The sequence below is a fragment of the Schistocerca gregaria genome, chromosome 1, assembly GCF_023897955.1.
Source record: "Schistocerca gregaria isolate iqSchGreg1 chromosome 1, iqSchGreg1.2, whole genome shotgun sequence".
Taxonomy (NCBI): domain Eukaryota; kingdom Metazoa; phylum Arthropoda; class Insecta; order Orthoptera; family Acrididae; genus Schistocerca; species Schistocerca gregaria.
In genome coordinates, this window is record NC_064920.1 from 495,170,061 (window position 1) to 495,193,839 (window position 23,779).

The 23,779-nt window shown below is 42.3% G+C and overlaps 1 protein-coding gene across 1 annotated transcript in view; it reads left to right on the forward strand.

Moving 5' to 3' along the window:
* Positions 1-23,779, forward strand: part of LOC126353908 (uncharacterized) — a 560,381-nt gene that overhangs the window by 372,359 nt on the left and 164,243 nt on the right. The gene's annotated exons all lie outside the window — the stretch shown is intronic.

Below are 23,779 nucleotides of genomic sequence, written 5' to 3' on the forward strand. Positions count from 1 at the left end.
CACTGTTCACTGGCGTATCACCAGAGTTCAGGAGGCAGAGTGTATACGTAACGAATGATTTGACACAGTACGCTGTGAGTCGGACATTTCTCGCAAATTACACAGACGAAATTACAATACATTCAGTACAAAATTAAAAACGTTATTTTGTGTGTAGACCCAATAAAAACTAAATGAACATTTTAACTACCTAACGGTAAATTTTTTGAATAAATGTAGTTGTTACACAAGTAATTAACTATATATTACAAACTCTTATTTTACAGGGCTTTCACCTCAGGCTGCTAGCCGATTTACAACTTCAAAGTAGTTAACGTGTCTGCTATACTACGAAACAAATCATATACAACCAAGAAAGAAATGAAATGTCAACTTGACATGCACCCAAAAATCCGTTAAATGATTATAGGAGACACGACAGTGTAGGCCTGCACTCCAACAGTTTACTGTAATTTGCAGAAAATCAACATACAAAGAGATGGAGGAATTTATTAACAAAGGACTATCCTGGAAAGCACAATAAAAATTAAACTTCACCTATATCAGACGTGCAAATGTGAAGTCTAAATAAGGCACACAACTAACTATATTTCTGTCGATAAAAGCCGTAGCTAATATGACAAATAGCTACAAAACTTACAACTCGTCGGCATCTATTTTTGTGTTAAATACGTAAATAAAATATGTATTTTAGTTTTAAAGAGTAACTATACAATGAAAAGACACTTTTTGTAACCACGGACATCTTACTTGATTAAGATTGAAAAAGACTTGGTTCAAAGAGGGACTACTACTTTTGTCTCTGCTGTTGAAGAATGAAGTCGCCTAGCTGTCCATTACGTAATATTTAATTAAATATTAAATATTGGCCTTCACCCTAAAGTTATAAATGCTTCGAATATTAAGAGTAATTGTCAAGTAGCAATATTTGCAAGTCCATTTTATCAGAATTTTCTCGCAATTGCATAGATATATTTAAATGTAGTAGCCAACAATTCTTAGGTTATTTTTGATTTTGCAGTTAAATTTATGTCTGTCATCGAAATGCTTAAACTAACACGAAGCCAATTCGGTCTCAAGGAAAATTATTTATCGTGAGTAAAAACCCTTGCGCTTCGTAGGTGGTTTTATTGTCTCTCTCTTCGCAACAGTTAATTTAAAAGGCAATAATAGCAATAGTTTCATGTTACTTTGAGATAGCCACGCGTTTAGATAACGTAATTAAGCCATTACAAGTAAAACTGTAAAAATTTTTACTAATATTTGTGCCTGCGTAGTAAAATTGATTATCGTCGGCGAATATATGAGCCGCATTTACCAGTGTGCAGAATATGTGCGACAGCAACAGTATATTAATATCCTATACCTTTTCTCCAACAATCTCGCCATCTTACATTATTGTGTCCTAGAAGTGATAGAATTCTTCGAATACTTTCAGTAGGTGCACCCTCTGTTTTCCTGTCACGGCCGAGATAACAGCGTATACAGTAGAGAAAATATCCTCTCGTTGTACACATGTACAAGAATTACTCGAGCGGCCGAACGTTCTTTCTCTGTGTTTTGCAACGTTCATCTGCTTGCTCACTGCAGGCTGTACGGTGGACTCAACCGCGTGGCGAATGTACCGGGCTGTGACAATGGACGCGCCGATTGCAAGTTCAGGGACTGTGAAACGCGGGGTGTGTAACAAGCTGTCACAATCAACGTGGCGATTGCCAATTCCCCGATTGTGAAGCGAGACTGGACAGAGCTTCTGCAGGTGTGAAACATCAGAAACTGCATCATTCTCTGCAGTTTCACTCTGGGGAACGCGTTGTCCATCAAGCCAGAAACTGCTAGCGGTGTTCAGTATTGCATAAATACTTGCTAATGACATTGAGCAAAACAGTCATTGTCATAGATGCTGAGATACAAAATACAGCATACACAGTGAATTAAGCTAATGGACACTTACTTATTACCTTCACGCACAGCAAATTTCTACGTGTGTCACATGTTTGTCTTTTTGATTTACTTCCAAAACAACGTAGTATGCCTACCTTTATATCTACCGGTAAAACAAGGGACATAAGGCTGTTACACTTAGCCAAGCATGCTTCTCGGACATTCGGCAGATCAGATATGTCTGACACGAAGAAGCCCGGCAAAAGAATTAGATTATTGTGTTACACTATAAAGGTCTGCATGTGGCGTTTATGCTTGCTCGAACTGCTAGGTGCATGTAATTCCGCGTGTAGGTCAGATCTTAATACAGCCACTTTGGACTAAGGGGGTAACCGCATTCGACTTCCATGACGGTCGTTCGAGTGTCGCACGGTCGAATTACCCGGTCGTCTACTACAGTTATCCGAACGCCGCTCAGTCGCCCGCTGTAGCATCATGCACATGAAAGCAAGATGGAGAGTACGAAAGTGAAACTTGATTCGAAATAATATATCGTGAGTGCGGAAGACGGTGGCTCCTACAATGTTTGGCAGAGATTTCCATTAGTCGGAGACAGGAATGTTGGCTACGTGTACTGTGGCAAGTGTTCTGCTGTCCTGCCTTGCAGATCCTGGCGGATCACACATCTCAAGGCACATTTCTGCAGAACACAACAAAGTGTATGTTCCGATGCATTAGCAATTTCACTGAAAGCTACAGTAGTTAATAAAGGTGCGTAGAAATGTGTGCTGGTGACCTTCGTCCATTGACTTTAACATTGGGTATGAGCTTTCGCGCTTTACGTCAGGAGCTTCTAAATGTCGGTTCAGAATTGGGACATGTAGAAGTTTCCAATATTGTAATCCATCCTATGGTCAAGGAGCGAAACACTGAAACACAAGCCGATGAAATGCGAGCGAGTATGGTGCCCAGCAATGTCTAGGCCATAGGCGTGAATGTATGCGGGTGTACAGCGGATGTGTGAACCGATAAATGAAAACGTGTTACCTATCTATTGCTGTGCATTTTGTTTATCAAGATTCTGCGAAATGTGGTACTGGTGACAACTCACCTTCAGGAGAATAAAAGCATATAGGGGATTTATTAGTGCGGTAATATATGCAAGGTACTCAAATCCTTTCAGCATTATCCACGTATTTCATATACAGGAGGGCGATTATTTGATAAATGCTCTTGGAGTGGTTTATTCCATGAATTGTGTTGCTAAGGATAGAGTCACTTTCATGAAGAAAACTGGAGGCGTGAATCCGATGCAGAGAAGCTTGAAGGAGAGTAAATGGAACAGTGTTTTTTAGGCAGCTACAGTATATAGTTTGGCAGTACGACAAAATCATGGAACCGTTTCCAGAGAGAGAAGTCTCTGAAAAACTTGCTGGTTACAACAACGTAGCAGAAGAAACCGTGACATTTTTAGAATACTCAAAGATGCAGCAGGAATGCTGGAAGGCATGAAATTTGCAGCAATTCAGTTTGTTTTGTTATGGGAGCACAGACTCAGAACTCGTTTTAATAGAGGGCCCGAAGGTTTAGAGGTACATACGTTTAAATTACTGAAGACATGCTGTGTGTCTAGCAAATGAGAACTGTGCTTAATTGCAAAACTCCGGTTTTTAGTGTCACCAGTATTTATACAGTACCGTAAGACGGTCGCATTATCCTTTGTTAACTGTGTATGACATGAGAGCTGATACATCGCTGTCTTTGCCTCACAGATGAGAAACTTGAAATTCCGACATTACACAGTATAACAATCCAGTTGATCCTTCTGCCGGCCGAGGTGGCCCAGCGGCTCTAGGCGCTACAGTCTGGAAACGCGCGACCGCTACGATCGCAGGTTCGAATCCTGCCTCGGGCATGGATGTGTGTGATGTCTTTAGATTAGTTATGTTTAAGTAGTTCTAACTTCTAGGGGACTGATGGGCATAGAAGTTAAATCCCATAATGCTCAGAGCCATTTGAACCATTTCTGACGTCCTTCTGATTATTAGAAATGATGACTGTTTCTGATAGAGATGAGCCGTTAAATACTGTAGTGGCACCTTCTGACACAGAATGCAACAGCAACGCCAAACGTAGTCGGAAGAGTGATTTATTGTTTCCAACTACAGTGCTGCATTCCCCTTGGTCTGCGTCACTGGGTCCCGCAGTGCTGAGGCACCACTTCGCTGACTGTGGAACAGCTTGGTGCGGAATGGCTGCCTCAGTGTCCCGTGCACGCACTGCTCAGCGGCCTTCACCTCTGCCGCCTCGGCGCCACCTGCTGCAAGGCGACCCGCGGCGCGCTCCCTCGTCAGTGTGGCTAAGAATGCCGTGACAAGGCGGGCCCGCAATCTGGCAGCTGAATTTGTGGCCCTGGCCCTGGATGTCTCTGGTGCGTGTTGTGAGCCAAGACGACTGACCGCAGTAGTGAGTCATGGCGTGGCCCGCCATTGGCTGGCTACAGACCATGCGTCGGCCTCAGAAGGTCGAACCGGCGACCTGCCGGGGACTGGAACGCTGGCGCTCCGTCTATTGCTGGTGGTGTGACACGTCCCGCCGTCCAGGAGAGCTGCCACACTTGAATGCCTTGTTAAAAACCGGCACCTATTTATACGCAGCTGTGCGCCTCTGTTTTGCTAACGCGCCGCTCCGAGTCACGTACTCATAACACCTTGTCAGACCAGTGAGCCCCTTCTGCCTCTAACTTGCACCTTGCAAACTGCTGTATTCACTGTTCTCAGTGGGTCTATGGCCCTGTGGCGTCCATTCTACTTCGCAACTGCTGGTAGCGTAACCTACTGTCAACAGACCTGCACCTGGCTGTAACTTGTGCACTTTCAAATATTGCACCAAACTGACTTTTCCTATCCCAAACAGTAGTGCCGCTACAATACTGTGTGTCAGATGTGCGCTGAAATGTTTCTGATAAGCTAGAGGAAAATTATAACATGGCAGGAATATCTTACTCTGCTTTTGTTGTATCTGTAAATATTCTATTCATTTATGGCTGTTGGGGAAATTTCAGCTGCTCTCAGCGGAAAAACAAAAGCGATAAAAAATCAAAAACAAAAAATTACGTCTTCTTTTTTGGATTGACTAGGCTGTGCACCATGGCACACTGACAATGCCGACAAAGTTGTCTTGTATTTAATTCGAATTGATAATCGTGAGGAGAACTGAAAGTGTAACCGTAGGCCCCTTTCCAAATTACCAAATTTAACGAGAAAAATGTTTTGTGTTCCAGCCCCCCTAATTTGAATAGCGAAAGAAATTCTGCACAGTTATCTCGACGGACCAATGTAACTAGATCTGCAGTGAGTCGATTCATTGTAATTACGCCAAGAGGGAATATTTTGGAGAAAATTTTTTCATTGTTAGATTTCTAATTTGTTAGGTAGTCAAGTTCACAATATATACACTTGAGTAACATTGGAGTTACACAAAAAAGCAGTTGGATTTTTCAGTGTCAGACCAATAAAAGTTAGTAGTTACATGGATTTCCTGTGAAACTCCAAATTGTTTCTAAATTTTCGTCATTATACACTGAAGCGCAAAAGAAACTGGTGTAGGCATGCGTATTCAAAACAGAGATGTGTAAACAGGTAGAATACGGCGCTGCGGTCGGCAAAGGCTGTATAACACAACAAGTGTCTGTCGCAGTTATCGGTTACTGCTGCTACAGTGGCAGGTTATCAAGATTTGAGTGAGTCTGAACGTGGTGTTGTAGTCGGGCACTAGCGATGGGACACAACATCTCAGATGTAGCGATGAACGGGGATAAAGAGGGGATATTCCCGTACGACCATTACACAAGTGTACCGTGAACATCAGGAATCCGATAACTCATCAAATCTCCGACATCGCTGCGGGCGGAAAAAGATCCTGTAGGAACGGAACCAATGACGACTGAAAAGAATCGTTCAATATGACAGATGTGTAACCCTTCCGGAAATTGCTGCACATTTCAAGGAAACATCATAGATATAGGCTTTCGAAGCCGAAGCTCACCGGTATACCCTGTATGACTGTATGACACAAATCTTTACGCCTCGGGCCCGTCAACATCAACATTGGAGTGTTGATATCTAGAAACATGTTGCCTGGTTGAAAGAGTCTCGTTTCAAAGTGTATCGAGCGGATGGACATGTACGGTTGTGGAGACAACCTCATGAATCCAAGGACCCCGCATATCAGCAGGGGACTGTTCAACTCGATGCAAGCTTTGCAATGGTGTGGCGGGTGTACAGTTGGGGGTACATTGGGCCCCTGATACGTCTAGACACATATGTGACCATCCTGTCTGATCACATGCAGTTCTTTGTGCCTTTCGACGGACTTGAGCAATTCCACCAGGACGATGCTACACCCCATAAGTCCAGAACTGGAACATAGTGGCTCCAGCAACACTTTTCTGAGTTTAAACACTTCCGTTGGCCACCAAACTCCACAGACATGGTCATATCTGAGATGCCTCGATATGCGCTGTTCATAAGAGATGTCCACCTCTCGTACCCTTACGTATTTATGGACAACCCTGCAAGACTCATGGGGTCAATTCCCTCCAGCACTACTTCAGACGTTAGTCGAGTCCATGCCACGTGGTGTTGCGGCACTTCTGTCTGCTCATGGGAGACCTATATGACATCAGCCACGCGAAGTGGCCGTGCGGTTTGAGGCGCCACGTCACAGACTGCGCTGTCCCTGCCGCCGGAGATTCGAGTCCTCCCTCTGGCACGGGTGTGTTTGTTGTTCTTAGTTTAAGGTACTTTAAGTAGTGTGTAAGTCTAGGGACCTATGACCTCAGCAGTTTGGTCCGTAAAGATTCACACACATCTGAACATCATGTACATGAAATTACGCAGGTGTACAAGTTTCTTCAGCTCTTTCGCATATAAAGCACGCTATTTTCTCCAAGGCAATTTTTTAAACAGTCCCTCTGCATATGCTCAATGCCGGCACGTAGACGGTATTCGTTTTCTATTATCGAAATAGAGAGATGCTGTAAAATCTATCAGATGAAGTTAGAGGGCCTTTTATAGTTCGTAGTTTGTCTCTGTTGAATGGCGCAGAATAATGGTGATAAATTGTTTGGGTGACAGACGTGAATGGATTCTGAGGGACAAGTATCTGCCTCGGATTGCGGTACCTGTATGATGGTGAGTCTTTCTAACCTTCTGGTAAGAAACACCACCGTAACTGTTCGTACTGTCTTTTACGATACATCGTCTTGAAGGAGCATGCTTCGTTTGGAGCTGACCTTATACGTTGTAATTTGGTGACGGAGCTACAGAAACGTGTCCCCATTTCCACCGAGTAGTCAAAACACAGTTCCACAGCATTAACTCAGCTCACTCACTTTCTATATGGGTTGCAGAATGTGGGATATAGCTCTCTCTGACTTCTGGGTAAAAGTGATCTCGCTATCAATTGTGGTGTGTATTACAGTACATCGTCCACTGGGTATTCTGATGATTACCGCATAATGTTTGACTGGCGCCAGCCGGCTGAGATAGAGGAAGCCTTGGTGGAACACTGGATATGTGCTACCTGTCGCTGTGGAGCATGGGATTAAGTATAGTTTGGTGACGCTCCTCAGTGCTACAGACTGGTCTTATTTCCATATGCTGCGATTCCCTCCACGTGTTCTTATTTTATTTTACTTTTTTCATCAATAAGGTGACAGTACTTCTTTTTATTTGTATTACCCCAGGCGTGTTGTGAACAGATCTTTCAGGCGACGGTCAACAGTGGAACAGTAATGATGTACATGACTGCAAAATGAAGGAACGTGCTTTTCGAAATGGAACACCAAGACATCCACAACCCTGTCGATGCGGAAGATATAGCTATTGAAGGGTTCTACAATACCGCAAATCTACATCTACATTTATACTCCGCAAGCCACCCAACGGTGTGTGGCGGAGGGCACTTTACGTGCCACTGTCATTATCTCCCTTTTCTGTTCCAGTCGCGTATGGTTCGCGGGAAGAACGACTGTCTGAAAGCTTCCGTGCGCGCTCTAATCTCTCTAATTTTACATTCGTGATCTCCTCGGGAGGTATAAGTAGGGGGAATCAATATATTCCATACCTCATCCAGAAACACACCCTCTCGAAACCTGGCGAGCAAGCTACACCGCGATGCAGAGCGCCTCTCTTGCAGAGTCTGCCAATTGAGTTTGCTAAACATCTCCGTAACGCTATCACGCTTACCAAATAACCCTGTGACGTAACCCGCCGCTCTTTTTTGGATCTTCTCTATCTCGTCCGTCAACCCGATCTGGTACCAAAAAAAAAATGGCTCTGAGCACTATGGGACTCAACATCTTAGGTCATAAGTCCCCTAGAACTTAGAACTACTTAAACCTAACTAACCTAAGGACATCACACACACCCATGCCCGAGGCAGGATTCAAACCTGCGACCGTAGCAGCCCCGCGGTTCCGGACTGCAGCGCCAGAACCGCACGGCCACCGCGGCCGGCGATCTGGTACGGATCCCACACTGATGAGCAATACTCAAGTACAGGTCGAATGAGTGTTTTGTAAGCCACCTCCTTTGTTGATGGACTACATTTTCTATGGTCTCTCCCAATGAATCTCAACCTGGTACCCGCCTTACCAACAATTAATTTTATATGATCATTCCACTTCAAATCGTTCCGCACAGAAGTAACTGCTACCAGTTCCGCTATCATATAATCATACAATAAAGGATCCTTCTTTTTATGTATTCGCAATACATTATATTTGTCTATGCTAAGGGTCAGTTGCCACTCCCTGCACCAAGTGCCTATCCGCTGCAGATCTTCCTGCATTTCGCTACAATTTTCTAATGCTGCAACTTCTCTATATACTACAGCATCATCCGCGAAAAGCCGCATGGAACTTCCGACACTATCTACTAGGTCATTTATATATATTGTGAAAAGCAATGGTCCCATAACACTCACCTGTGGCACACCAGAGGTTACTTTAACGTCTGTAGACATCTCTCCATTGATAACAACATGCTGTGTTCTGTTTGCTAAAAACTCTTCAATCCAGCCACACCTGATCTGATATTTCGTACGCTCTTACTTTGTTTATCAGGCGACAGTGCGGAATTGTATCGAACGCCTTCCGGAAGTCACGGAAAATAGCATCTACCTGGGAGCCTGTATCTAACATTTTCTGGGTCTCATGAACAAATAAAGCGAGTTGGGTCTCACACGATCGCTTTTCCGGAATCCATGTTGATTCCTACAGAGTAGATTCTGGGTTTCCAAAAACGAAATGATAATCGAGCAAAAAACATGTTCTAAAATTCTACAACAAATCGATGTCAGAGATATAGGCCCATAGTTTTGCGTATCTGCTCGACGACCCTTCTCGAAGACTGGGACTACCTGTGCTCTTTTCCAATCATTTGGAACCTTCCGTTCCTCTAGAGACTTGCGGTACACGACTGTTAGAAGGGGGGCAAGTTCTTTCGCGTACTCTGTGTAGAATCGAATTGGTATCCCGTCAGGTCCAGTGGACTTTCCTCTGTTGAGTGATTCCAGTTGCTTTTCTATTCTTAGGACACTTATTTCGATGTCAGCCATTTTCTCGTTTGTGCGAGGATTTAGAGAAGGAACTGCAGTGCGGTCTTCCTCTGTGAAACAGCTTTGGAAAAAGGTGTTTAGTATTTAAGCTTTACGCGTGTCATCCTCTGTTTCAATGCCATCATCATCCCGGAATGTCTGGATATGCTGTTCGGAGCCACTTTCTGATATAACGTAAGACCAGAACTTCCTGGGATTTTCTATCAAGTCGGTACATATAATTTTACTTCCGAATTCACTGAACGCTTCACGCATATCCCTCCTTACGCTAACTTTGACATCGTTAAGCTTGTGTTTGTCTGAGAGGTTTTGGTCGCGTTTAAATTTGCAGTGAAGCTGTCTTTGCATTCGCAGTAGTTTCCTAACTTTGTTGTTGAACCACGGCGGGTTTTTCCGTCCCTCACAGTTTTACTCGGCACGTACCTGTCTAAAACGCATTTTACGATTGCCTTGAACTTTTTCCATAAACACTCAACATTGTCAGTGTCGGAACAGAAATTTTCTTTTTGATCTGTTAGGTGGTCTGAAAGCTGCATTCTATTACTCTTGCTAAACAGATAAACCTTCCTCCCTTTTTTTTATATTCCTATGAACTTCCATATTCAGGGATGCTGCAACGGCGTTATGATCACTGATTCCCTGTTCTGCACTTAAAGAGTCGAAAAGTTCGGGTCTGTTTGTTATCAGTAGCTCCAAGATGTTATCTCCACGAGACGGTTTTCTGCTTAATTGGCTCTGAGCACTATGGGACTTAACATCTGTGGTCATCAGTCCCATAGAACTTAGAACTACTTAAACCTAAGTAACCTAAGAACATCACACACATCCATGCCCGAGGCAGGATTCGAACCTGCGACCGTAGCAGTCGCGTGGTTCCCGACTGAGCGCCTAGAACCGCTAGAGCACTGCGGCCGGCTCTGTTTAATTGCTCGAGGTAATTTTCGGATATTGTACTCAGTATAATGTCACTCGATGCTCTGTCCCTACCACCTGTCCTAAACATCTGAGTGTCCCAGTCTATATCTGGTAAATTGAAATCTCCACCTAAGACCATAACATGCTGAGAAAATTTATGTGGAACGTATTCCAAATTTTCTCTCAGTCGTTCTGCAATTAATGCTGCTGAGTCGGGAGGTCGGTAAAAGGAGCCAACTATTAACCTAGCTCGGTTGTTGAGTGTAACCTCCACCCATAGTAATTCACAGGAAGTATCCACTTCTACTTCGCTACAGGATAAACTACTACTAACAGCGACAAACACGCCACCACCGGTTGTATGCAATCCATCCTTTCTAAACACCGTCTGTGCTTTTGTAAAAATTTCGGCAGAATTTATCTCTGGCTTCAGCAAGCTTTCTGTACCAATCTTCCAGTTTCCTTACGTTGCGATGTCTTCCACATTTTTGTCAATGAGAAACATCGCCTCTGTGTTTTATTTCTACCAGCCTGTGTTGTGGTAGTTGTACAGTTTACGCCATGCGATGTTCAGCTTCCTGTGAGAGCCTGGCGATCGAAACGTGTTATTGTCGGTTTAGCAGCAGCTGGCACGAATCTCTAAGTCATGATATAAAAAACCTAGTGTATGGCGGTGTACACTGATTTAGTGTGTTACAACCGAAAAAACGATCTATTAAACTGCTTACAAAGGAGCGATACAGGAACCCTCTCTTGTGATTGATAGCCTGTTGGATATTTTCATCCTACAGTACACATGATGAAACTTTCCACCGGTCTGTGGTAGGGGCTTCAGGCACGACCAAGATACAGAGGGACTGTGTAAGAAATAGCGCTGGAGATTTTATTGTATGGAATCCTTAACAGAGAGGTTCGAAAAAGCTGACTCGTTTCGAGATATGAGAGTGGTATGAATATGATTCACTAGTTGCTATAAACATTAAAAGACGTCTCTACAAGATACAACGCAAGCATGTGGTAGAATGGATAGACTTAATTCCAAATCACAGATAGCATTTCTACCCAAAAGCGTCACACTATCAGTGACTCGTGTGTGTGTCTATAGACTCAAGACCTCTTTTTATGCAGAGTGACGGTAACATAGTTGCTACAATCGTGTTTTTAATAGTAATTGTATGGTATGGGTCAGCTTCTAATGTCGGTTCTCAGTAGTGTTCCTCGAAAGGAACGTCGTCCTCCCTCCATAGGTTCCCATTAGGCCTACCTATTGAGTGTAATCCGAATAGTGAAAACAAAAATACTCGCCATGCAAACTGACTCCCATGGTCAGTTTAATAACTTAGCCTATCAAATTGATATCAATGATGTTCCACCTGGCGTGTGGAGGAGATGGCCAGGGCGCCACAGAGTGATTATTGATAGACGTTTCCTTTTTTTCGTTGCGTAGATATCTTTTAACAAAATTTTAATCTCCCACTTAAACAGGTCAAGACAGGTTCTCGCGATTTGTTTCGTAAACGCTAGCATGATATATCATCGCATTAGTACAATTGCGGCTGTGATAGTGTACCAAACAGCTTTGTTCTCTTGAATTATAGCTTTTTGCAGTCAAACCTAAAATGAATGTGTGTTTTTCCAACATGTGAGCCATGACGTAAAAGACTGTCTGAAATGTTTGTAATACACACGCGCATGGCTGTTTATTTACAGAGACTGAACGCGAGAGACGCTCTCAGTTAGTGTAATTTGTTTAACAAACTGAAAGAAGTCGCTTAACATAGATTTAGTTTTCTTGGGAGCTCATATTCTCGCTTTTTCTTTACTCCGATGACGGATTCGAGACAACGAAAACATTCTGTGGTGATTGGTAATTTTTGCAGCAAAATATTAGAGGCTATTTTCCTGATTTTACACATAGTGAAAATGTCTCTGCCGATCATTTTTTAGTCGGTGGCAGTGCATTTCGTTGGACATCACAAAGTTGATATGCAAATTACATCCTGCAGTCGAACATAAAAACTATACCGATTTTGCCCATAAAACTGAAAGAAAATGGACTTTGCCTCATTTAGTTGAAAGAGTGCACTCATTATCATTGCAAATGAGTTTTCCTTTTTTAAAATATGCTTGATTATAGATGTGTTGACACCAAATAATAGTGTTTTCCAGCGCAGAACAAGTGGCCTGTTGGAGGTTTTTGGGGCCTCCCTAGTGTGTGTCAGGTCGCTGTCGCAGATGCGATCCCTAACCATTAGGGGCGGCTGTGTCACTATACATTAGACGAACAAGTCGCCCTTTAGGTGGTTGTCCTTTCATCTCCTATTATTTAGTTAACTATACACGTCACTGTGTCAGGATAGGAGCGTTGCCCTAAAGTGGCGGCCAGATGGTGGAAAGTCGAGTGCTGTGGACCATCTTGAGTGTTCTGTGGATGTGAGGGGCTATAGTACTAAATTTTCCTTTTGTGTTGTGTAGGACTGTCACCTCAAGGCTTACTGTGTATCGTGAGTGACAGCGGAGGGCCTGGTGAGGTTTTCAGCCATTCAGGGATCGGCAGCAGAGGGTGGGGAGCAAGCGTGCAGAAAACTGCGATACCCCTGGGGGAACTGCTGGCTGTTTCAAGAAGCCTGACCCCCCCCCCCCCCCCGCCCCCATAGGTGAATGGTGGGAGAGGGGGGAGTGAGGGAGGACGTGGGCGTCGATTTTCGGCAGTTTGTGGATGCATACCAAGGAGAACGCACATTCCACTACTGACACCTCTGGGTCTTTTTTGGACAACGATTTTCCCCAGTACATGTGCGGCAGTATGCCCTGTTCATTACAGGTGCTTGTCTTTTCATAACAGTTTCGAAGCGTAATTAAAACTGTGACACGTTTTTTACCATCAGTGTCAAACAGCAATATATACTGTATGCTTACAGGTAATACACTTTCTAAACTCCTCTACGTCCAACAGCAGCATCTCGTCTGATGAATTTATTTCGCACCATAATGAAAGAAGTGCAACACATCATACACAAATTGGGGAGACAGTCCGTCACAGTTAATTATGGCGTCAGTTACAAGCGTGTCGTCGAGTTTTCTGGCTACCTTTGACGAATGTGCAGAAACATCGTAGATGACAGTGGTGTATGGAATGACGTCAATGAGGACAGGAATGATGGAAAATAGTGTTTTCGGACGAATTTGGGTTCTTTCGGTTTGAAAATGATGGCCGCATTTGTTTGGCCGCGGATAGGTGGAGTGGCATCACAGTGACAGCATTCATACAAGAAATGCAGCCCGTTGAAGACCTTATGGTGTCAGGTGCTGTTGGGTACAACCAAAAATTACGATTGGTGAGCGTTCAGGACACTGTGACCAGTGTGACCTACGCGAATGACACCCTGCGACCTATTGTCATACCCTTTCTGCACAACACCAAAGACGCAATTTTTCAGCAGGACAATGCATAACCACAAGTTGTTCCAGGAACACGTGGCTTCTTGGTACCACAGGTCGTTAGTATTTTGCCTTGGCCCACCAGGTCACCAGGCTGGTTGCCAATCGAAAATGTATGGGATGTGCTGAAACAACGTGGGCAACATTGTGACCCAATGTCAACCACCACAGACGAACTTTGGAACAAGGTGAATGCAGCATGGATCGCTATATCACAGATCGCCATTCTCGCCGTATACGCGTCAATGGCATCACACCTCCAACAAGTTAATAGGGCCCATGGCGGAACCTGCATATACTAAGCAACAGGAGACATGCTCAACCGAGGTGACTGAAATGCTAATTGTTTGTGCAGAACAGATCGATGTAATTGTCCTATGACTATGGATATCCTATCTTTAGTAGTTCCAGGTGTTCTTTGTTTTCGAATAACTCTACATCTTGGGTATCAAGAGCAGCTGAGCTCGACGACAGATACGAACAGAAAATTCCATGCTAATTCAACTTTTCGCCAATTATTCATCAATTACAATGACTAGTGAGCATTTTTAATGTTTTACGGACTATAATTGTTCCTGGATGGTTGTACCTAATTCTTTTAATAAATACATGTACAATGTCTTCTTCTATGAGGTAGGAATCACAACCTAATGTTATTAGTACACTTCTGCCCTTCTCATATTCTCTTATTCCTAATAATGTCTCCATTTTAAGAACCGCATTATGCAGTACAAAGCTGTAACGATATGTTCTATTCGAGACGATCGGCTTTGGTCTACGAACGGATCATCATCGGATCTAATAACCACCTCATCTATTCGTTTGTGTAATTGGAATAACAGTTATCAACTGTGCATTGTTCAATCATTAATATCAGCTGTAAATACGTAACATTATGTGCATTTAATCATTAAGTACTGTACAACACCACCTCCATAAAACATTTCTACTTTTTTTGCTGAATCGCCCAATACCATGTGCCTTTGATGCTATAGTCCATGTCCACTAATAGGTCTCATTCCGATTTTGCTTGGTTGGCGAGTGTACTATGAAAGTCAGTATATAGTAGGGGCATCTGGATACGAAAGAGATCACTTGGTCTGCATGTCCATTGCTCCCAGTAAGTCATGGTATGCCATTCAAGACGAATCACTTGACTTCCCTACTTCGATGTAATGAGAATTCTCAGTATAAGGTCTGCCAACCGATTTACAGTCATTTTTTCAGCTTCTGTCATAAAAGACTTTGTAGACTGTCTAAAGAATATCTCTACATTTCAGTTCCGAAAACGTTCTGTATTAAATGTACTGTGTTATAAACTTCGATCCGCATTTGTGTGATTTGTTTTAACTGATAAGCCTCTACCTAAAAACGTAATGATACCTTACGATTGAATAGCTAAATCGTTCAAATTTTAACTGCTAACTGTAGAAACTATTTGAAACCGTTATAGGCACTGAAAACTGGCTACAGCCAGAGGTGAGTTCAGCCGAAACTTTGGCGAAAATCTAATAGTGTTCCGAAAGGATAGGTTAATCACAGTTGGCGGTGGCGTGTTAGTTGCTGTTAAAAGTAGTTTATCTTGTCGCGAAATTGAAGTAGATATTTCCTGTGAGTTAGTATGGGCAGAGCTCATTCTTGGCAATCGGAATAAAATAATAATTGGGTCATTTTACCGACTAGCAAACTCAGATGATACAATTTCTGAATGGTTCAAAGGAAACTTGAGTTTAATTCCAAACTCGTACCAGACGTACAAAATTACAGCCGGCGAAAATACATGTTTAAGTCCGAAGGTACGAATAAAACGTCATCGTACATTCTGCTAAATGCATTCTCTGAAACTAATTTCGAACAGTTAGTTCACGAACGCATGCGAATAGTAAATGGTTGTGAAAACGAACCTGACCTCTTAGCAACGAATAATTATAAGCTAATGACAAGCATCAAAACGGATAAGGGATTGGTGACCACAGGATTGTCGTAGCGAGACTGAATATCTTAACACTCAAATCCTCCAAAAATAAACGAAAAGTATACATATTCAAAAAAGCAAATAAAAAATCCACTTGACGCCTTCCAGAGATACAATCTTCACTCCTTCCAAATTAACAGTGTAAGTATATACCAGATGTGGCTTGAATTTAAAGAAACAGTATCGACAGAAATTGAGAGATTTATACCAAATAAATTAAGAAACGACGTAGCTGATCCTTCTTGGTACACAAAACGGGCCAGAACACAGTTCCAGAAACAACGAAAAACGCATGCAAAATTTATACGGACGCAATCTCCAAGGTTGACGATCTTTTACAGAAGTTCGAAATTTAGCGCGGACTTCAATGCGAGATTCTTATAGTAGTCTCCAGAACGAAACTTTGCTTCCAAACCTGGCAGAAAATCCAAAGACATTCTGGTCGTATGTGAATTAAGGGAAAGAGGTAATCAATGCCTTATCAGTGTCATGCCAATGAAGTTTCTGTCGAAGACATTGCTGCCAAAGCAGAATTACTAAACATAGCCTTCCCACATTCCTTCACCAACGAAAACAAAATAAGTAATCCATAATTCGAATCAAGAACAGCTGCCAACATGAGTAACATAGAAGCAGATAACCTCAGAGTAGTGAAGCTGCTTAAATCACTCAATAAAAGCAAGTCTTCTGGTCCCGACTTTGTACCAGTTAGCCTTCTATCAGAGTATGCTGATGCAGTAGCTCCATACTTAACAACCATACACAACCGTTTGCTTGACGAAAAACCCGTAACCAAAGCCTGGAAGTTGCACAAGCAACACCAATATTCAGGGAAGGTAGTAGGAGTAATCCACCAAAATACAGGCCCATATCTTTAACGTCGATAAGCAGCATGATTTGGGACATATGTTATGTTCGAAAGTTATGAATTATCCCGAAGAAAACGGTCTATTGATACAAAGGCAATACAGATTTAGAAAACATCGTTCTTGTGAAACACAACTCAACGATGTGTTGAGTGCTATTGACAAGAGATTTCAAATGGATCCCGTATTTGTGGATTTCCAAAAGCCTTTTGATACTGTACTATAAAAGCGGCTTGTAGTGTAATTGCGTGCTAAAGGAATATCGTCACAGTTATGTGACTGTATTCGTGATTTCCTGTCAGAGAGGTCACAGTTCGTAGTAACTGACGAAAAGTCATCGAGTAAAGCAGAAGTGATTTCTGTCGTTCCATAAGGTAGTGTTTTAGGCCATTTGTAATCCCTTATCTATATAAACGATTTGGGAGGCAATTTGAGTAGCCGTCATAGCATGGCTGCAGATGACGCCGTCGTTTAACGACTAGTAAAGTCGTCAGAAGATCAAAACAAATTGCAAAACAAGTCAGAAAAGATGTGTGTGTGGTGCTAAATTTGGCAACTGACCTAAAATAACGAAAATGATGTAACGTCATCCACATGAGTGCCAAAAGGAACCCGTTGAACTTACACGATAAATCAGTCAAATCTAAAGGCCGTAAATCCAACTAAATACGTAGGATTTACAATTACGAACAACTTAAATTGGAGGGAAAAACAGAAGGTGTTAGGGGGAAGGCCAACCAAAGTCTGCATTTTATTGGTAAGCCACTCAGAAAATGTAACAGAATAAAGATACTGCAGTACACTACGCTTGTCCGACCTCTTTTAGAATACTTACCAGATAGGACTGACGGAGTACATCGAGAGAGTTAAAAAAAAAGCAGCATGTTTTGTATTATCGCGAAATAGGGGAGAGACTGTCACTGGAATGATACAAGATTTGGAATGTACATCATTAACACAAAGACTTTTTCGTTGCGGCACAATTTTCTCACCAGATTTCAATCAGTAGATTTCTCCTCCGAACGCAAAAGTATTTTGTCGACGCCGACCCACTTAGGGAGAAACGATCATCATACTAAAATAAGGCAAGGATAAGAGCTCGCACGGAAAGATATATAGTGTTCGTTCTTTCCACCCACTATACGAGACTGGAATAACAGACAATTGTGAAGATGGTTCGATGAACGCTCTCCCAGGTTCTAAGATGTGATTTTCAGAGTATCCATGCAGAAATAATCACCGATATGTGAAGTGTCATCGCTGGGCAATTCCCAATCACCAATTGAAAATACTGTTGTGAGTACAGAAGAATAGCGATAATCCTACAGTCGTAGGACCGAAGAGACGGATTACCAAAAATGTCGCATTAGGAAGGCAGACTTTTTAAGATTGAATTTATACTTCTAAGGAAAGAAAATTTGAGTTGTTTTGTTTAAACATTGGGTAAGCACTGTAGGTTCTATAGTACACCTATTTTTACAGCCATTGAGGTTATAAAAAATACATTTTTACGTATAAGAAAAATTTGCTTTGTATGTATGTAACAAAAATGTACACAAATACATACGTACTAGGTACATACATACATCCAAATGCATACAAATAATGTATTTATAGCTTAAAAAATTTTAATAGTTTAATTTTTTGTTTCTTAAAGAGATCGTAATGGCTTTTTCTTGAATATCGTTTAACATTAAAATGTTCTTGTAGTCGAGTTGTCACTCTTCACATCAACGTATCAAAGTTTTGGCAATCGCCATAATCTCATCGCAAGTGGCGGTGCATTTCACTTCCGTCGCCGCCTCAGTCGGGTAGTCGTCTACAGCATAAGCCGTAACTTCCTGGATTATCTCCTGTCATTTCAGAACCAAGATTATCGTGTAACACCCATCTTCGCAATTCTTCTGCAACTTCTTGAGGAATGTTACTTTCATCACAAAGTGTAAGCGCAATCTTGGTACCTTCGTTTTATCTTCTGATTTATTATATCTGTCATCTTTCTTTGGAAGAGTGGGCTTTCGGGCCAAATACTTTCCAAAATTTTATTCCAGTTAAAGGCTTAACCTGACGCCAAGCAAATGCTGTATTGTTAATGGCATCCTTGATGCTACATTTATTCAAGATTGATGTGTCTACTTCAGGTTGGCTGACGATATTAGTCAGTAGGGGCTCTTTGTAATGTGCTTTCGGTGCTTTGATAACACTTTGATCTATCGGATGAATCAGTGCAGTCGTATTTTTGGCAAATACAAAGCCTCTATGCAACCATCGGCTGTCTTAACTCTGAATTCTCTCTTGTCCTAGAGCATTATCTATCTCTTAAGTGTTCTTTGACTTTTGTTTCAAGATGGTTGTAAAACAAGTGTAAAAGCCTTCTTTAGTAGCTGATGCTGCGCTTTGGCATATGTACATCAGTCGAAAAGATCCGACTTTTATCTTTTGAAATGCCCTTGGAGACTTGGATTTGCCCACAGCTAAGAATTCTAACATACGGCTTCCAGAGGCATTTGCGTGCACCACTAACGTGATACGCTCGGGTTTGCGTACCCTTCCTGAAAGTTTTTGTATCTTCCTTCATTATAAAAGACTTTATTGGGAGTTGCCGCCAGTGTAAGACTGTTCATTGGCATTATACAGTTTTTCAGGCGTAACTAAGGTCTAGTTCGTTGATTTTGGCGTTTAAACCTTGGGTGAAATGAGAAACGTCAGTCTCGTCAGCTGATAGTTTTTTCCGCTCATCTGCACGAAACCAATGCCATACCGCTATTACAGTTTTGAAATTAGCCATCGCTGGCTCGAAAATAATCTTTGTCGGTCATTTAAGGATGATAAAACTGGGATTTCCGTTTTAAAATATCTCCCGAAACAGGGACATCTCTGCTTGTTTGTTGTTTAAACCAAACGTAGAGAGTTCCCTCAACTTGAGGGTATTCGCTCTTGCTATGGTTTTCATGCTAGCGTCATCTTCAACAGTTTTTATAAATTGTTCAGTTTTACGCCTATTTTTTACTATGTCGTAAACGGTAGGTCACCTGGTATCAAAAGCTGTAGAAATGGAAATGAGAGATTCACCATGGTAATACCTTTTCACAGTTTCCCATTTATCAGTAAGAGGTAAAGTTTAATGCTTATGTAGAGTTTCCACTTGTTCTAGCCATCGTACAACACCTTTCAACACAAAAATTAAAACAGAATATTTAATCCATGTAGCAGCACTCTCAATGATACAGTTTTATACTGGCGTGAGGCACGGAGTAGGTGGAAGGAGGCTCCGGTCGCGACAAGTGTGAGCCTATCTGTGTCGGGAAGAAGCACAGAGCCCCCTCCGACACGTTGTCGGACTACCGAACGTGCGGACTGTTAAATGTCGGACTACCGTGAATCTTCTATATTATGGTCAGGAACACGAAGGTAAAAAGTTTCATCACAAAAGTAATGCTCTTCAAGCTGTCTACAGAATCGTAATCACAGGTGTTTGAGGATGATCTGATACAAAATGAAAAACTTTCAAACCGCCAGTTTAAATATTATTAATTGTAAGATCGATAGTGTCCATTTCGCGATAGGGAACAGTACTCTGCCAGCAGAAAGTATTTTACATGTTGACTGAACGTAAGTAGGTCGAGTTCAGAAAGTTTTGTTGATACTGACAGACTGTTTCAAGGCACTATTCGTGCTCCAAAGAATGACTAACTTTACGACATATTACAAGACTACCAAAATATTTCGATAAGGCTCACATTTTTAAGTGTCCTCTTCAACTGTTGGTAGTGTTCTGCACAACGTGTCTAGCACATTTTGTGATATGTGTAACTGTAATTGCGGTCACGCTTGATGCAGACTCATTAGACTTCGAAGTTACGTTGAAATTGTTGGTGCAGATCATTGCTTCCAATTGAGTAATTCGTAGACCTGGTTCCCCATTTAATGAAGCAGTATTACAGAAATAAAATTTAATATTTTTGTGGTTATTCAGCTTACTTTTGTTATCTCCACAGAGGCATATTGATACGCATCCAGTACCCGACTAAAGGTCACTGGTGACATGCTCACGGGTATTCCGGTCGCCACATGGTTAATAATGATTCCTACTAAGTAAAACCGTGACTGGGCCACACTTCGATCTTCCTACCTCTAAAGCGTTGCATACGATATGCGTTGTGCAACGAAACGACCTGACGGAGTTAGAGGCTGTTGGTGAACACCTGCCGCGAGGTTACCCCGTCCTCAGCGAACGTGAACTGTAAGAGGGACAGAGGCGCCAGCTAACGTCCTCCATGCTATCAAGCTCCCCTGTGGCCTGTCAGCACATAAATTTACGTCTGTTGCTGAAGGGATGACCTAGCGCCAGGCGTTGGCCCCATGACTTCGTCATTCAATAGCGTTGCTGAATGGCGTTTCCGGACGGGGAATTTTGTTCTCTATCTGTTCACAGGACAATCTTCATGGCGTTTCTACTTTTGTTGGTATCGTTCAGTTAAATCTTGCACGTTTGATTCTGGACATGTTAGCACTTCATAGGTACTTGTTATAACGGCTGGTGGTAATCGTGTGGGTCGAGAGTGTCATAGGTATTTATTGTGTTAGCAGCTGGTTCTAAGTGTGTGAGTCAAGAGTGTTTGCAAACCCGGACAGAGTACATGTTGACGAGGGTAAGTTAATAAGCACCTGCATTTCCGTTCTAATGGCCTTTTGGTAACAGGACTCAGCGCGCTCCCCGGCCACTAGGTTGGCACTGTTCGCTTTGCTTGTGGTAAGTTTCAGTGATCTCTCAGCCCTCAGTTGGCCATTTTCCGTTTGCACCAAGGAAGAATAACAGTCTGTTGTGGTCTGGAGGTGTGCCCCATGAGTGTAAATCCGGTGAAATAGGGAAATAACGGTTTACCGTTGATAAATAGTTACCGACCTGTGTGCCCGAGTGGTTCTAGGCGCTACAATCTGGAACCGAGCGACCGCTACGGTCGCAGGTTCGAATCCTGCCTCGGGCATGGATGTCTGTGATGTCCTTAGGTTAGTTGGGTTTAAGTAGTTCTAAGTTATAGGGGACTGATGATTTCAGATGTTAAGTCCCATAGTACTCAGAGCCATTCGAACCATTCTTTGTAAATGGTTACCATTGTACTGATCATTCCCGGCTGAACAATGTGAAGGCCGAATAAGAGCATGCTGTCCTGTCACATCCACTACTGATGGCGACGCTGAGCAAGTCATTCACCTGATTTAGAATAATCCACGATCCACTAGAAGGCAGATGATCATTAGTCATCGTTGTGCATGTGACGTCATCAAATTTAACTTTCGTAAAGTCTCAGCAAACAACTCATTGACGACTACAAGCGCAGTCCTGCGAGAATCTGTCAGTGGTTGCTGAAATGTCACGCCAAAGAAAGTGGAACGTATTTCAAACGCATAATCACTGGAAAAGAAACGTGCTTTTTCAGTTATAAGATGAGAGGAAACGCAAGAGATTGTACTGGAAATACCACACGTCTGCAACCAAAAAGGAATTTAATGGTAAGTCACTTGCTGTAAGAGTAACGCAGTTTTTGGATGCACAATGGTAAATTTTTGATCATTACCTCAGGAAACTGGTCAACTGTAAACATTCAACATTACAGTCGTATGCTTCGCTACGAGTTGAAAATTACAATTTAAAACGGACGCAGAGTGCTATTATCAACTGGCGGCAGCGAGCGTCTACATATTACTGCCCAAACCGTTCAGAGCCTTGAGAATATATATTTCGATGTATTGGAGCATCGAACATACGAGGTGCAACAATAAAGTAATGAGACTGATGTGAAAAATATGTTGCTTACCGTTTTAGTAGTTCCCTTCTGACTGCACATATTTTTTCAGCGCTTCTGTCATTGATGGTAGCATTTCTGGAACTCATCTTGTTTAATATCCTCCAAGACCCTCGTCACAGCTGTTTGGACATTTTGTGTTGTTTGAAAATGGTGTCTCCTGATCGCCGTTTTCACTCTTGGAAATAGAAATATGTCGCACGGAGCGATATCTGGTGAATAAGGTGGCTGTGGTAGTACTGAAATTTGTTTTGAGGTTAAAAATTGCTGTACTGACAGAGCAGTATGGGATGCGCATTATCGTGATGCATAATCCAATTATCAGCAATGTTGGCACAGACACGAAGAACTCATTTACGAAGTCTTTCCAAAATTTCTTTGTAGTAATATTGGTTAACTGTTTGTCCAGGAGGCACTCACTCTTTACGAACAATTCCCTTGGAATCAAAGAGGTTGATGGGCGTCCACTGCAGTCTTCATCTTCAACAATAGTTCTGTCTTCACTAAACATTTTATGCCATTTTTTTAACTTGAGCTCTTGACATAACCTCCTTTCCAAAAGCCTTATGAAGCTTACCGTAAGTTTTCGTCGCGTTTTCACCCAATTTAACGCAAAAAGAAATGACATAGCGTTGCGCAATATTATGCTCTTCCATTTCCGTGACGAGAGACACGAACATGTGTTAACTTATGACACCACAACTCATGACTGAGCAGTTGCATCGATATGCTGCTTGGACTAGAAGCAGCTTATAGACCAAAGTCAAAGATAATGTGCCTAAGCAAGCCTGCAGGGTTGTCACATCTTGCGAAGAAAATCACTGTCGCACCTCGTATAGTCTTGGTCCTGTCCCAAAACATTTCGTATTTATTTCATCCACCTTAAGGTGGTTTAAATGGTCGTCGATTGGCCACAGATGAAGGAAAGTGAAGGAAAAATTGCATTTGGTTGCTTTTCTGTCATGACCAGTCGCATCCATATATCAGTGCCCACACCCTTCGAAGTCTTAAAAATTTGCGTTTGAAGGTACTATGTTACAAACTCGTTGCTCGACGTAGGGGCTGGCATACGACATGTTACACAGAGATTATCTACATATTGCTTAACGTTGAATTGAAAGTCAAAATCCTCCAACAGAAAATAAATTTACAAATTATACAACCCTTAACGGGCAATGTTTTCATCTGTAAAATTACAAGAAATGCTCTTCAAATAGTCACTGTTATAGGCAGTTCTGTTTCACAGTACCGGTTACTGCGGTCTAAGC